The following is a 15,810-nucleotide window of genomic DNA, read 5'->3' as shown; positions in this document are numbered from 1 at the left end:
AGTGAGCCAATGTGGGACTCGAACCCAGGAACCATGACATCACAACCTCAGCTGCAGTCAGATGCTCAACCAACTGAGCCACCCAGGCCACCCCAGGAATACAGTTTTTTAAACCACATAATTAATATGGAGCCATTATGAAGAAAAAGTGATTTAATATGTAATAGCTGAAGTTAAGTAAGTTAGAGGAGAAACAATCTCATTCAATTTATCCCTCACTTAATCAGACCCTCTAAGGTCTGGAGAGGGCCTACCACTTGTTACATGGTCATTTTTTAAAATAAATTTGGCATTTAATTGTATTTGATAAAGACTGCTCTCTTTTTCCTCTAACACCCATTTGTCATAATTCCACTTGGGTCGTGTGGCATTGGGGGGATCGGTCACTAAGAAGTTGATTTGGGAATACATGTAATGTGTTGTTCCTCAGTCACTTCCATGCATAGTGTAAAATATAATTCTCATGTTATTAAGAGCATAATTCTCATACAAATAAATAGTGGCCATGGGACAAAGTTTTATTTAACTCATCAGTGAGGGAACCAATGGAAAGACAGAGCTGCTTAAAAAGGATTTGACTAACTAGAGGTGTATAGTGTTCATAGGGAAAGAAAAAATAAAATAAGATTTTTAAGCTATATGTAAAAGTGAGGAATACCCTACCCAACCATAAAAATGTAACATTTGTTTGGGTTTTTTTCTTTTCACATTTTTATTTAAATTCTAGTTTATTAACATACAATGCAATATTGGTTTCAAGAATAGAATTCAGTGATTCATCACTTACATACAACACTCAGTGCTCATCCCAAGTGCCTTCCTTAATGCCCATGACCCATCTAGCCCATCCCCCACCTACTTCCCTTCATCAACCCTCAGTTTATTCTCTATCATTAAGAGTCTCTTGTAGTTTGTTTCCCTCTTTTTTTCCCCCTTCCCATATATTCATCTGTTTTGTTTCATAAATTCCACATATGAGAGAAATCATATGGTATTTGACTTTCTCTGACTGGTTTATTTCGCTTAGCATAATACACTCTGGCACTATCCACGTCGTTGCAAATGGCAAGATTTCATTCTTTTTGATTGCCAAGTAATATTCCAGTGTGTGTGTGTGTGTGTGTGTGTGTGTGTGTGTGTGTGTGTGTACCACATCTTCTTTATCCAGTCATCATTGAAAATTTGACCTCTTTTTGGATATTGTTGATAATGCTGCTATAAACAGCACAGTATATGTATCCCTTCAAATCTGTATTTTTGTATCCCTTGGGTAAATATCAAAATGCTGGATCATAGGGTAGTTCTATTTTTAGCTTTCTGAGGAACCTCCATACTTAAAACAAAACAAAACAAAACACCTTTGGAGTATCCTTGTTATCAAGCAGGAAATAAAAGATTATCCCCCCTTATCAATGTTCCACAAGTTAACCTCTAACTTCAGGGCTATAAACTATCTGGGGCTTCTCATTCATAGATAGTAACTCAGAGAAAGTTACAATATTCAAGAAAGGCAGATGTCTGTGAGCCAGCTTACACTCTGTATGATGCTAAAAATATCATGTAGGATGCCTGGGTGGTTCAGTTTGTTAAGCATCCCGCTCTTGATTTCCACGCAGGTCATGATTTCACGGTCCATGAGATCAAGCCTCACATGGGATTCATGCTTACAGCACAGAGCCTGCTTGGGATTCTTGCTCTCCCTCTCCCACTGTCCCTCCTCCATTCACACGTGCACACATGTGCTGGCTCTCTCTCTCTCTCTCAAAATAAATAAACTTTAAAAGTAAATAAATTAATTAGTTAAATAAAAATATTTTCCCCCACATTGTATAAACCCACAAAACCTGGATCTGCTCTGCCAGGATCAGGTCTAGAGGAGTTGCTTGTACATCACAATTACTCTGATCCCACTCTCAATATAGTGTGGCAAGACCTCAGGCACATGGTGGTCCTCACTCTCAACAGGAGAGATCTGTTTGGTCCACTTTGGTCAAATCTCCACTCCTGGGTCAATCACATGTAAGGGCTGAGCGGTTGTTCAAGCTCACTGGGGACATAGGGCTCCCTCTGTGGGCTTGGAAGATCAGGACTTCTTATAGAGAAGCATGGTTGGAGAGGAATTCGGACAGATAACTTGGTGGCCCTCAAGTTCCTTATCTGAAGAATGAGAATTAAAAAGATCTATCAAAGTGAGAGAAACGAAGAATTAAAATATCTAAAGAATGGTATAAATTTAAGATATTTTATTCATTTTTTTAATGTTTATTTCTTTTTGAGAGAAAGCAAGAGTGAGTGGGGGAGGGGCAGAGAGTGAGGGAGACAGAATCCAAAGCAGCCTCACACTGTCACTGCAAAGTCCGACTCAGAGCTAGAACCCACCAACCCACCATGATCATGAGATCATGACCTGAGCTGAAGTCAGATGCTCAACTGACTGAGCCACCCAGGCACCCCTAAGATATTTTTAAAACAAAAATGACTTTTTTTAAAGTTTATTTATTTTTGAGAGAGACAGAGCAAGTGGGAGGGGGCGAAGAGGGAGAGAGAGAATCCCAAGCAGGCTCCACGCTGTCAGCATGGAGCCTGATGCGGGGCTGAAACCCACAAAATGTGACATCGTGACCTGAGCCAAAACCAAGAGTTGGACGCTTAACTGACTAAGCCGCCCAGGCTCCCCCCAAAATGACTTTTAACACCAAACTGGTGATCTGATAAAAGATGGGATGGGTGGAATGAAGATAAAGTTTTCTGATATTTATTTACTTAGAAATGTATTAAATCAGAGCTCGTAGTGGCAAGAAATTTATGATAGGATACTGAATTCTCACCTCATCTCTCAGAAAAGTAGAGAAAGCAACTACTGTATACATCCTAGAATAAGACCCAACCACCAAGGGGATTTTTTACCAAAAACACCACCACCAAAAATACCAGTTGGCCCATCTGAGGCTCCGCACTGGATGTCAGAACCTCTGCCACCTCTACTACCATACTTGTCAGAAGATTAATCCCTAGACATGGGGCCACCTTCTTCCATTGCTCACTTTTGAAACTAATTCTATGGGTATATCTGATAAGTTGAGTAGAGTTTGTATCCGGCAGTGTATTGGTATACAAGCTTTTGGGGAGGTATTGTTGCATCCACACGACTCCTGAAACAGAATGCTACGGGCACCAGTGACAGTCACAACAAAGTTTATTGCAATAAGAGGCAAGGCCAACTGATCGGGACCGACACTCTGGACCAGAGTGAGGTCTCGAACAGCTGGGGGTACAGAGTTTTTATAGCCGACCACATCGTCTTATCATCACCTGGGAACAGAACAAAGGAATAGTTCCCAGATGGGGGTGGAAACAGTTCAGACATGCCCTGGCCCCAATCCAATCAAACACTAATCCATCCCTTGATTGATAGGATAAGGCTGTTATCTCTTAACCTATAGTTTTAAAACAAAGCTGTTATTTCTTAAGGCTACAGGTTAGCCCTACACTACAATTTAACCCTTACAGTATGGGTGAGGATTCTATCTTGAGAGGAATATCATTATGTGGGAAATTACCAAATTTAAAAAGAGCATTCAGGGGTGCCTGAGTGGCTCAGTCAGTTGAGCGTCCAACTTCCACTCAGGTCATGATCTCACGGTTCATGAGTTTGAGCCCCACATCAGGCTCTGTGCTGACAGCTCAGAGCCTGGAGCCTGCTTTGGATTCTGTGTCTCCATTGCTCTCTCTCTCTGTCCCTTACCGCTTGGGCTCTCTCTCTCTCAAAAATAAATAAACATTAAAAAATATTTTTAAAAAATAAATAAATAATAAAAATAAAAAGCGTTCAAAGCTACAAATGATAAATTTCTACCTCAAAAAGGCACACTTTTATGTCTCAGGCCATAAAAGCCACAAGAAGAATCAAAAAAGAGCTAGATTCCAGGAAATAAGTCCATAAGAGTAAAGCAACAATTAGTACTTCATTATAGATAACTTTTATTAAGCAATTGCAGAGCGTATATGTGATGCTAGACATTGCACATATAGTATCCATTTACTCTTCATAAGAACCTGCAAGCTGGGTACCAATGATTCTATGTTACAGGTAAAAAAAAAAAACCTGAGACCTAAAGTTACCCAAGATTGGAGCACCTGGCTGACTCAATCAGTAGAGCATGCGACTCTTTTGATCTCAGGGCCCTGAGTTCAAGCCCCACATTGAGCATAGAGCCTACTTTAAAAAATTAAGGGAATAAAAAAAAAAAAACAAGGGGCGCCTGGGTGGCGCAGTCGGTTAAGCGTCCGACTTCAGCCAGGTCACGATCTCGCGGTCCGTGAGTTCGAGCCCCGCGTCAGGCTCTGGGCTGATGGCTCAGAGCCTGGAGCCTGTTTCCGATTCTGTGTCTCCCTCTCTCTCTGCCCGTCCCCTGTTCATGCTCTGTCTCTCTCTGTCCCAAAAATAAATAAACGTTGAAAAAAAAAATAAATAAAAAATAAAATAAAATAAAAAATTAAGGGGCACCTGGGTGGCTTCATTGGTTAAGCACCTGACTTGGGCTCAGGTCATGATCTCACAATTCATGAGTTTGAGCCCCATGTCGGGCTCTCTGCTGTCAGCGTGGAACCTGCTTAGGATCCTCTGTCTCCCTCTCTCTCTCTTCCCCTCCCCCACTCGCTGGCACATTCTCTCTCTCTCTCTCTCTCTCTCTCTCTCTCTCTCTCTCAGAAATAAGCATTTAAAAAAATAAAAGTTTTAAAATAATAATAAATAAATAAATAAATAAATAAATAAATAAATAAAGTTATCCAAGATCTAAATTCCATAAGCAGCAGAGCTAGACTGAGAGCCCAGGTCAGTCTGGCTCTCACCATGTTCCAGCTACAGCTGGGGGCTGATATTTTCTCTCTTGGTGAGAAAATGTCCTCCAACTGCTCTATATGATTTGATTATTTAGGGGAATGCACCTAGGTTGCTTAGTTGGTTAAGCTTCCAACCTTGGCTCAGGTCATGACCTCATGGTGCGTGAGTTTGAGCCCAACATAGGATCCCCTGTCCCCCTCTCCCTCAGCTCCTCCCCTGCTCTTGTGTTCTCTCATCTCTCTCTCTCAAAAATAAATAAACTTAAAAAAAAAAAAGAAATATTAGAATTTTCTGGTCAGTACCGGGGAGGTAATCTGCCTGACAGAGCCCCTGTGGTCCCCCATATGAAGGTGAGCTTGGCTGAAACAATCGTCTTCTTGCTGGAATAACTTCCTTGTCCCACTTCCTCCTGCCTATAAATGTCTTCCTTAGAGCTTTCTATCTGCTAGATGGGATGCTGCCTGATTCATGATCATAGAATAAAGCCATTAGGATCTTTAAATTTATTCAGTTGGACTTTTTTTGTTTGTTTGTTTAACAATGCCAAGCTGACTTGGTGATAATACACTAAAAAAAAATTTTTTTAGGCTATTTTTTTTAGTAACCTCTACACCCAATGTGGGTCTTGAACTCACAACCCTGAGATCAAGAGTCACATGCTCTTCTGACTGAGCCAGCCAGGCACCCCAAAAATTATTTTTAATGATCTCTTAATAGACAATTTTGTTAGGCCCTCCTCTTATTTATTGGATACCACCTCACCTTGAAAAAACTGTCTTCCCCACCTGAAAAAGGATGTTTTACCTAGTCATTAGAGTCAGTTACTTTATGAACACCAGTGCCAACATGGCACTTTGTTTGGCACCCTGAGGTGTTTATACCCCAGGACAATGCACCATTATAAGATTTTGATGGGTGAGATGTATACCTTTCTTTTGCAAAGTGGGAGAAGAAACCTATTGTGGAAGAGGAGGAGGAGGGAACAGAGAACAAGTATTTTACCACTGATCTGAAGAAGGTTGGTTTAGCAAAGTGCAGATATAGAAATTGGGAATCTGGAAAGTGAATCCCTCAAAACAATATGAATGTCCATGCATCCAGGCAAACCTCACAAAACCATATGAATTGTATACTTAAGGAATTTTTAGAGGAAACTATATCAAAATGCTGCATTTTCATAGTACACTGGCTTGAGAACTTAATCTTTTCTCAACTTGATAGGTCTGCTAAAAAAAAAAAATTCAACTGAGTAAATTTAAAGATATAATTAGCTTTTTTCAAGGATCCATAAATGAGTCATATCCCATCTAGCAAATCCAAGGGAGGTCCTAGGAGTTGTACCAAATGCTTTCATAGGCAGAAGGAGGGTGGGACAAGAAAGTTATAAGACTTGATTCTTTCAAGCCTGGGTACAGGGTGGGGGTCTTATCAGACAGATGACCTTATTAGTGCTGATCAGGAAATTCCAGACTGATTCATTTAAAAATCCATTCCTAGAAGAGGCTGCAACTGCAGTTAGGTTAGCTGTTAAGTCTTGGTGAGGCTTAGTGAAAGTGATTCCATTTTGGATCTGTTGTTTCTTTTCTTTCTTTTTTTCTTTTTTTTTTTTTCAAATAAGATTTTTAAGTAATTTCTACACCCAACGTGGGGCTCAGATGTACAACCCTGAGATCAAGAGTTGCCTGATCCATGGGGCGCCTGGGTGGCACAGTCAGTTAAGCGTCCGACTTCAGCCAGGTCACGATCTCGCGGTCCGTGAGTTCGAGCCCCGCGTCGGGCTCTGGGCTGATGGCTCAGAGCCTGGAGCCTGTTTCCGATTCTGTGTCTCCCTCTCTCTCTGCCCCTCCCCCGTTCATGCTCTGTCTCTCTCTGTCCCAAAAATAAATAAACGTTGAAAAAAAAAAATTAAAAAAAAAAAAAAAAAAAAAGAGTTGCCTGATCCATAGACTGAGCCTGGGCCTGTTGTTTCTAATAGGTCCTTGCTCATTTTTTTTTCCTGCTTCTTCAGAATTTGGGTATGAACCCAGCTGAATCCACATAATTCCTTTTGTTTTTTAAGTTTATTTATTTTGAGAGAGAGAGAGAGAGAGAGAATGAGGGGGAGGGGCAGAGAGAAAGGGAGACAGAATCCCAAGCAGTCTCCGCACTGCCAGTGCAAAGCCTGACACGGGCCTCAAACTCATGAACCATGAGATCACGGCCTTAGCCGAAATCAAGAGTTGGTTGCTTAGCCGACTGAGCCACCCAGGTGCCCCTCTTATGACTCCTTTCCTATCTCACTCCTTTCTTTTTGCTTTAGGATCTACTGCTAACTGCTTGGTTTCCCTATGTTCCCCATCCAAATTCCAGCAAGGATCTGGAAGCCCCAGCTCATCTCATTCAGAGGGAGCCATTATCACAGGTCACTGGCTAGCTTGTTGATCAGTATTACCTCTGGTCCAACTAGCTACGGCCAGACAGCCAACATCACTTGGTATAAATCATGGCCACATAGGGTTGCCCTGCCAAAAGCACCAGGAGTGAGACAGTTACACATAGAAGGGGCGATGGGTGTACAAAAGCTATACAGAGAAGGGGCTGTTATTCACAGTTATTCTCTTCTTACATGATTTTCAAAGGTTTGAGTACAACCTCTGAAATATTCCCTATTTCTTGTTAACAGCTTGAAATAAATCTGGTATCAAGTTTATGACCCATCTGCTAACTAGATCAATCCCATCTGTAATCCTGGCCATGCTACAAGGCCGGCAGCCACACAAAATATCTCTGGCAGAAACTGTTATCAGGATTGAGATTCCTAATGGGAAGTGAAAAGTTAACAGATTTAGAAAGTAAGACTGCACTAACATTTTCAAGGTGAATTTAGAATATAATAAAAATGTTAAATGCTTTTTAGAAAGCAATAATGGACAACACTGAAGGTCACAGTATGTACTAAGTCCTGTTCTAAGCATTTACATATATATCAAGAAATTTTATTCACATAAAACCTGAGAAAGTAGGTAATAATAACATCCCTACTTTAACAGATGAGAAAACAAAAGCAGAGAAAGGTGAAACAATTTGTCCAAATTAAAATAGTGGAGACAGAATTTAAACCCAGGTGTCCTGGCTCCAAAGTGCTATGCTGCCTGTGGCCCCTTTTTTTTTTTTTTTTTTACAGCAACATGCTGGTTATGTGAGAAGTGAGATGATTCATATTCAGAAATACCAAATAAAAGCTGTGCTGTCTAGTTAACAGAAGGTTGACAACCTGTTGGAAATATGTATCAACGCCACCCCCCACCCCCAATGGAGTGCCAAACCCTTAGATACTTCACTTCCTGGTTCTTTTTACCCCCCTCTCTGTTTCATGGGCTTATTTTTCGCGGGCTTTGCAATGAGCGTGTGTCAGAGAACTGAAGTCTCTGTGTCACCTCAAGGAATGTACATTTGCTCCACTCAGACCTCATTTTGCCTTACCTGGACATAGCCGACTTGGGTTGGGGAGGGTAAGGCTAAACCTGTGTAGTACACAGCCAATGAGGAATCAGGGGAGGGACTTGACGCTAGGAGATAAATTGCCTGCTGTTAACTGCGCATCAGGCACCCGCTCTTGCAGGAACAAGCCATGCTTCACTGTGCTCCAAGTCTCCGTGTCCATCCTTTGGGTGGGTCAGTGGGCTTATTTCTTACAGTTAAGTGAAATGATGTAGAAAAGGCTTTTTCAGAAAACTAAGAGTTAACCATTAAAAAAATTTTTTAATGTTTTATTTAGTTTTGAGCGAGAGAAACAGAGTATGAGTGTGGGACGAGCAGACAGAGAGAGACACACAGAATCCAAAGCAGGCTCTGGGCTCTGAGCTGTCAGCACAGGGCCCAATGCAGGGCTCAAACTGGTGAACCATGAGATCATGACCCGAGGAGAAGTCAGATGCTCAACCACTGAGCTACCCAGGTGCCCCAAGGGTTAACTATTAAATAACTTGGGGCCTGGGTGGCTCGGTCAGTTAGGCATTTCACTTTAGCTCGGGTCATGATCTCCTAGTTCCTGAGTTTGAGGCCCGCATTGGACTCTGCTAACAGCTCAGAGCCTGGAGCCTATTTCAGATTCTGTGTCTTCCTCTCTCTCTGCCCCTCCCCTACTTGCACTCTGTCTCTCTCTTTCAAAAATAAACATTAATTTTTTTTAACTTAAATAACTTTAATAATTTCATTTAAGTTTTTCTAAAATATATAATCTCATGTCCCAATAACTATAATTTAAGTAATTCAGGTTCATTCTTATGAAATGTTATCTTACATTGTGATTACTGCTCCATCCTTGAAAGAAACTGTTGCATTTTGAGACACAAATCCCTCAATTATTTTCTATCTTTCCCTGACATGGCATTAACTGACTTTCTTGGACTGTTCTCACATTCATTGAATACTTTGGATCAGTCTCACTCTCCAACCAAATAGAAGCAATAATTCATTCAGTTGTTTATTCACTTAATAAGTAAATACTGTGATATTGTGACATAATAAGACATATACATATATCTGGTCTTCACTCCCAGTTCCTGAAACAAGAGCTTCTAAATCCCTTCCAGTCTCTAGAGGGATAAAAGTGCCTTTTTTGTCTTGTTTTGTTTTGTTTTTTAGTGTTTATTTTTGAGACAGAGAGAGAGAGAGAGTGTGTGTGTGTGTGTGTGTGAGAGAGAGAGAGAGAGAGAGAGAGAGAGAGAAGCAGAGAGAGAGGGAGGCAGGGGATCCAAAGTGGGCTCCCACCTACAGCAACTAGCCCAATGCAGGTCTCAATCAGAACCATGAGATCATGACCTAAGCCAAAGTCAGACACTTAACCAACAGAGTCACCCAGGTGCTCCCAAGGTGCCTTTTTGTATGCTAATAAGATGACTCTAGATAGGACCCCAGATAGCATCAGGTGGGAGCTGATTGCCAGATAAACCAAATGATGTGATTAGAGGGCTGGAACTTTCAGTCCCATCCTTGACATTCATGGCCAATGATATAATCAATAATGTCAATTTAATAGAAACTCTATTAAAAAAATGCTAAGTAATGAGTTTCAAAGAGTTTCCAAGTTGCTGAACACATCCATGTGCTGATAGGGTAGTACACTCCAAATTCCTCTGGGATAGAAGCTGCTGCACTTGAGACCCTTCTGGACCTTGTCCTGTCACTTCTTCATCTGGCTCATCATTTGTATCCCTTATATTAAAAGATAACATCCTTAAAAAAAATAAATGAAAGATAACATCCTTTAAGTGTCATTTATAACAGCAACTAGTATATCCCTGAATTCAGAGAGCTATGATAGCAAATTGTCAAACCTGAAGAGGGGGTCAAGGGAACTCCCAATTTGTATCCAAAGGACAAAAGTATATGTAACCTGGGGCCCCGCTATTTGTAATTTTGTCTGAAATTGGGGCAGTTTTGTGGGAGTGAGCCCTTAACCCATACAGTCTGTGCTAATTCTGAGTAGTTAGTGCCAGAATTGATTTAAATTGTAGAATATCTAGTCAGTGTCTAAAGAGTTTGAAAATTGGTTGGTGTGTATATCCAGGCAGAAGGTAGGGGTGGGGTGGGGGTGAAACCACACATTTGATGTCAGAAATATTGTGAGAAGAAAAATGATTTTAACTATTTACTTAGTACCTATTATGTGTCCATCCCTATGCCTAGTGCTGGGAATGATTCACTGAAAGACCCTCCCTCTGGTGGCTGAAGGTGACAAATCAGATTATTACATTATAATCAGGATTATATATTCATTTGTATGACTGTACCAATTTTTCATATCACCCTTGAAAAAAATTTAAGTAGTATAATAGTCACAAAGACTTCCCCGAATACATCATTTGTTCTTTCATGCCTCAGAACCTTTGCACAGTCTAGCCCTAACTGAATATCCTTTCCCTTTTATATGCCTAGTTAACTCTAATAATTGTTTTTTAAGTAATCTTTACACCCAGCATGGGGCTGAAACTTATGACCCTGCAACCAAGATTCGGACACTTAACCAACTGAGCCACCCATGCACCCCTAGATTTGTAGTTGTTCTAAACAGTAAATTGTTCAAAATGCCAGAACATTTATTTTAGTTACACATGGCAATTATTTTACCTCTTTACTTGTTTATTAGTGAAGTATACATATTTATTGAGAAACTACTACATGCCGACATGCCAGGCTTTTTTTTTTTTTTTAAGAAATTGATGGAAACATAAAGGTCCTAGAGTAACCAAAGCAATTTTAAAAAGAAGAATGAAGTTGGAAGATTTAACCTACTCAACTTCAAAACTTGCTATGAAGCCACCGTAATCAAGATAGTTGGGTATTGGTGAAAAGACAAACATAAGGATCAACAGAACAGACACAGACCTATACATGGTGTGTCCATTAATTTTTGACAAAGATGTTAAAGCAATTCAATACGGAAAGAAGTCTTTTCAACAAATGGTACTGGATCACTTGAATATCTCTGGGGGGGGGGAGGGAGAGTGAAAACCAACTCTATCTCACACTGTAGGCAAAAAGTAACTCAAAATGGATCACGGACCTAAGTGTCAAAACCCAAACTATAGGGGCACCTGGGTGGCTCAGTCGGTTGAATGTCTGACTTCTGCTCAGGTCATGATCTCGCAGTTTGTGAGTTCGAGCCCCATGTCAGGCTCTGTGCAGACAGCTCAGAGCCTGGAGCCTGCTTTAGATCCTGTGTCTCCCTCTCTCTCTGCCCCTTCCCCACTCATGCTCTGTCTCTCTCTGTCTCTCAAAAATGAATAAACGTTAAAAAAAATTAAAAAAAAAAAACCCAAACTATAAAACTTTTAGAAAACATAAGAGAATGTCATGGCCACCTTAGCGTTGATAGTTCTTAAACATAAAAAGTGCAAATCATAAGCAAAACAAAAATTTGGTAACTTGGATTTCATTAGAATAAAAAACCGTTTGCTCTTTGAAAGCCACCATTAAGAAAATTAAAAGGCAAGCCACAGACTACGTGAAAATACTTGCAAAACACATATTAGACAAAGGACTTATATTCAGATCATATGAAGAATTCTTCCAACTCAATAGGAAGACCAATAACCACATAAGGATATGGGCAAAATATTTGAAGTAACTTCAAAATAGAAGATAATGCAAACTGACAGAAAATGACTGCCTGGGGATGGAGTTGGAGAGAGAGATGGATTAGAAAAATAGAAAAAGGCATGAGAACTTTTGGAAGTGATGTGTTATCTTGATTATGGTGATGACAATGACTGCTGTGGTCTGAATGTATCCCTGCAAAATTCATGTGTTGAAATTCTTTTTTTTTTTTTTTTACTGTTTTTTTAAGTTTACTTATTTATTTTGAGAGAAAGAGAGAGAGAACAATCAGAGGAGGGGGAGAGGATCTGAATTGGGCTCTGTGCCAACAGCAGAGAGTCCAATGCAGGGCTCAAACTCACAAACTAGGAGATCATGACCTGAGTTGAAGTCAGACTTAGCCACCCAGGGGCCCCAATGTGTTGAAATTTTAACCTCCAAAGTAACCTATTAGGAGGTGAGGTCTTGGAGAGGTATTTAATTCATGAGGGTAGAGCCCACATTCATGAGATTAGATTAGTGCTCTTATAAAAAAGACCCCAGGAGGTTCCCCACCCTTTCAACCATGTGACTATAGCTAGCTGGTGCCAACTATGAACCAGAAAGAGCATGTCCCTTGATCTTGGACTACTAGTCAGAACTGTGAGAAATAAATTACTTCTATAAGCTACCCAGTTTGCGCTATTTTGTTATAACAGCATGAATGGACTAAGACAATGGGTGTGCACATGTCAAAACAGATCAAACCAGACTTACCTGCTTTATCTATATGCAGTGTAGTGTTTCTAAGTTAAATATGAATGGTTAATTTTTAATGAGGAATAATAGTAATATCTTCAGGCTGTTGTAGGAGTCATTGACTGTGCTAAGCATTTTATCATAATACCTGGCTCCCTTAGTTTGGTGCTACTGAGACTTAGACATTAAACCTCAACCTCTACTGAGCTCATTAAATTAGAGTCTAGGGGTAAATGAGTGTTTAAGACTAGATCATATGTTTTAGGGAATTTTTATTTATTTTATTATTTTTATTTTTTAATTTTACTTTAAGTAGGCTTCATGCCCAGCACAAACGGAGCTCAAACTCACAACCCTGAGATCAAGATCTGAGATCAACAGTCATACCTGGAGCCTGCTTAGGATTCTGTGTCTCCCTCTCTCTCTGCCCCTCCCTGCCTCCTTCTCTCTCTCTCTCGCTCTCAAAATAAATAAACATTAAAAAAAAAAAAAGCCATTCAACTGACTGAGCCACCCAAGCACCCCCATATAGTAAGGAATTATTAAAACATCACAGAATTTGGGGGGGGTACCTGGGTGGCTCGGTCAGTTGAGTGTCTGACTCTTGATTTCTGCTCAGGTCGTAATTTCACGGTTTGTGAGTTCAAACCCCATCAGGCTCTGTCTGTGTTGACAGTATGGAACCTGCTTGGGATTCTCTCTTGTGCTATCTCTCTGCTTCTCCCCTGCTCGAATTCTCTCTCTCTCCCCCTCTAAATAAACAGTAAAAAATAAAAAAGATCATAGAATTTGGCAATTGGGAGTGTCACTAGAAAAATTCAATAAACTTATTATCCAAACAGAAAAACACCTGTCTGCCTGGCAACCTAATTCACTAGAGCATGTGACTCTTGAACTTGAGGTTGTGGGTTCGAGACACATGTTGGGTGCAGAGATTGCTTAAAAATAAAATCTTTAGGGGCATCTGGGTGGCTTTGTCAATTAAGCATCTGACTTCGGCTTGGGTCATGATCTCAGTTTGTGAGTTCAAGGCCCTGGATAGGCTCTGCACTGACAGTGTGGAGCCTGGAGCCTGCTTTGGATTCTGTGTCTCCTCTCTCTCTCTGCCCCTCCCACCATTTGTGCTAACATGTGCACGCGCTCTCTCAAAAATAAACATGAAAAAAAATTTTTTAAACAAATAGAATCTTTAAAAGTAAATAAAAACAAAAAGGAAAGAAGTCTTAAAAAAGGAAGAAAAATACACGTAAAGGAAAAACTGGGCTCAAAATTCTTTTTCTTTTTTAAAAAAATTTTTAATGTTATTTAATTTTATTTATTTTGGGGGGGGGGGAGAGAAGGGACAGAGAGAGAGGGAGACCAAGGATCTGAAGCGAGCTCTGTGCTGACAGCAAAGAGCCCAAAAAGGGGCTTGAACTCAAGAGCTGTGAGATCATGACCTGAGCTGAAGTCAGAGGCTTACCAGGCACCCCTCAAAATTCTTTTTAATTGTATTTTTTTTATGTTTATTTATTTTTGAGAGGGAGAAAGAGAGGAAGAGAGTGCGAGTGGGGGGGGGGGGGGCAGAGAGAGAGGGAGACAGAATCAGAAGCAGGCTCCAGGCTCTGTGCTGAAAGCACAGAAGCAGGGCTCGACCTCATGAACTGTGAGATTGTTACCTGAGCCAATGTCAGATGCTTAACCGACTGAGCCACCCAGGCACCCCTTTTCCGTTGTATTTTTAACTTGGTAATTCATTAGAGATTGAGATCATCAGTTTTCCTTGGAGAGTGCATTGGTATAAACTAATGTATAGAAAAACAAGATTTACTAGGAAGTGAAACCCGCTTCTCTCAAAGCTTCATTTCTTTAATGTAAAATAAAGGATGATCATTCATGTACTGTCTAACTCTATTAGTCACTCCAACCCTTCATTTATCATTTATCTTTCCTTGCATTGTCATATTATGGTCTCCCAGTTTACCTCCTACTGCTTTATCTTCAGTCTCCTGCTGGTTCATCTTCAACCAGGTGTGGATTTTTCCCAAGGTTTCTCTCTTACCCTTTCCCCTCCTCAGTGTCTAGGCCACTGAAAGTGAAGATCTCCACTTTCAAACTTCCAACCCCAATAGTTTCTAGGAAAGAGTAAATGATAAAAAGTGCCACAGGGGCTCCTGGTTGGCTTAGTCCAAAGAGCATGAGACTCAATCTTGGGTCCTGAGGTCAAGCCCCACGTTGGGTATAGAGATTAAACAAATAAAACTTTAAAAAAAAAGTGCCACAGAAATCATATAGGATGAAGAATGAAAAAGTCATTGAATTTTGGCAATTGGGATGTCACTAAGTAAGCCATCCAAGGTTTTGAGGAGGGGTTTTGTACTTTTGTAACAAAGAGCCTGGCAGTACTCTGAAGAGTACTGAAGAATGGATTGGAGCCAGAGAATATTGGGAATATTAGCATCTAAAAGTAGATTTAGGGGTTTAATTATGTAGCCCTTGGATTTAAACATCATTAAATTCCTAATGTTTCAACTTGGCATTCCAGGCACTAAACAGTGGCCCAATTCCAACCAGGCCATTACTCTCCCTCCCATAAGCGTTATTTCCCTGCTCCTGTAACTGGGCTATTTTCGCTCTAACAAACCTGATCTTTCCTGTTTCTACATATCCTCAGGGTGATCTCTGCTGATAAAGCTGAGCAGCCTGACAGCATCTGTAGAAACTTAAGTGCTTTTCGCAGCTTTCTCTTAACTCCAAATACCATTAATCTCTCTAGGTTAACAATAGCTTTTGAGAGACAAGACCGATTTCTGACTCATTTTTACACCTCCCGCCTCCTCAACCCCATCCCCCACCCCGTCAATGCCTCGCCCAATGTTTACCACTCAGAATGCATCCGCATAATGAACTAACTCGAGTGAGGAAAGAAAAGGCACCTAACACATACTTGGAGTACTCTACTAGTCGCTACAAGTACCGTCTCTCTTTTAATGTTCAGATGTTTTAACAGCCCAGCACATTTTCCAATCTTACAGCTGAATAAATTTAGGTTCAAACAATAAATCCTCCGGTCGTACCCTACAGCCGGCAGACAGAAAGATGTAACAATTGCATCGGAATCACATGGAGGAATAAAGTCCTGATCATCCTTCCTTACAGAGAATCTT

Source organism: Lynx rufus, unplaced genomic scaffold (assembly GCF_022079265.1).
Source record: "Lynx rufus isolate CCGP_SWC_20201006 ecotype Redwood Valley unplaced genomic scaffold, mLynRuf1.p SCAF_2, whole genome shotgun sequence".
NCBI classification, from domain to species: domain Eukaryota; kingdom Metazoa; phylum Chordata; class Mammalia; order Carnivora; family Felidae; genus Lynx; species Lynx rufus.
This window is presented reverse-complemented; position numbering follows the sequence as displayed.